Source organism: Neopelma chrysocephalum, unplaced genomic scaffold (assembly GCF_003984885.1).
Source record: "Neopelma chrysocephalum unplaced genomic scaffold, ASM398488v2 Primary Assembly neopelma1_80786, whole genome shotgun sequence".
Classification (NCBI taxonomy): Eukaryota; Metazoa; Chordata; class Aves; order Passeriformes; family Pipridae; genus Neopelma; species Neopelma chrysocephalum.
Window position 1 is genome coordinate 2133 of NW_020912211.1, and position 979 is coordinate 3111.

The following is a 979-nucleotide window of genomic DNA, read 5'->3' on the forward strand; positions in this document are numbered from 1 at the left end:
GGGGGGCTGGGGACAGTGTGGTGTCACTGTCCCTGTGTCCCCCCCCCTCGTCTTTGTCCCCTCCCTGTCCCCGTTGTTTTGTAAATAAAAGGTGTCCCCACCACAGCCCGGCTCTGCCTCCTGTCCCCGAGGTCACCCTGTGTCCCCTGGGGGTGACACTGGGGTCACTGTGTCACTGGGATGTGTCCCTAAGGTCTCTGTGTCCCTGGGGGTGACACTGGGGTCACCATGTGTCCCTGAGGTCACCATGTCCCCTGGGGTGACACTGGGGTCACCATGTGTCCCTGGGGTCACCCTGTGTCCCCGAGGTCACCCTGTGTCCCCTGGGGGGTGACACTGGGGTCACTGTGTCACTGGGATGTGTCCCCAAGGACCCCGTGTCACTGGGATGTGGCACCAGGATGTCCCCGATGTCACCGTGTCACTGGGACACGTCCCTGAGGTCACCATGTCACTGGACCATGTCCCCAATGTCACCATGTCACTGGGACATGGCACCAGGATGTCCCCGAGGTCCCCATGTCACTGGGATGTGTCCCCAAGGTCACCGTGTCAGTGGCACTGTGTCCCCAATGTCACCGTGTCACCAGGATGTGTCCCTAAGGTCTCTGTGTCACTGGGGGTGACACTGGGGTCACTGTGTCACTGGGATGTGTCCCCAAGGTCCCTGTGTCAGTGGCACTGTGTCCCCAAGGTCACCATGTCACCAGGATGTGTCCCCAAGGCCTCTGTGTCACTGGGGGTGACACTGGGGTCCCTGTGTCACTGGAATGTGTCCCCGAGGTCACCGTGTCACTGGGGTGGCACCGATGTCACCGTGTCACTGGGATGTGGCACCAGGATGTCCCCGAGGTCACCGTGTCAGTGGGCCATGTCCCCAGGTCACTGTGTCGGTGGGCCATGTCCCCAATGATGTCACCATCTCACTGGGACACATCCCCCAGGTCACCGTGTCACTGGGATGTGTCCCCAGGGTCAC

The 979-nt window shown here is 61.7% G+C and overlaps 1 protein-coding gene across 4 annotated transcripts in view; it reads left to right on the top strand.

The window, feature by feature from the left end:
- The window catches only part of LOC113979463 (splicing factor 3B subunit 2-like), a 2032-nt gene extending 1959 nt beyond the window's left edge, over positions 1 to 73 (top strand). For all 4 annotated transcript variants that reach the window (XM_027706847.1, XM_027706848.1, XM_027706849.1 and 1 more), the window contains exon 4: positions 54 to 73. The gene's annotated coding sequence lies outside the window, so the exon portion shown is untranslated. The remainder of the gene's footprint in view (positions 1 to 53) is intronic.
- Positions 74 to 979: the final 906 nt, after the last annotated feature.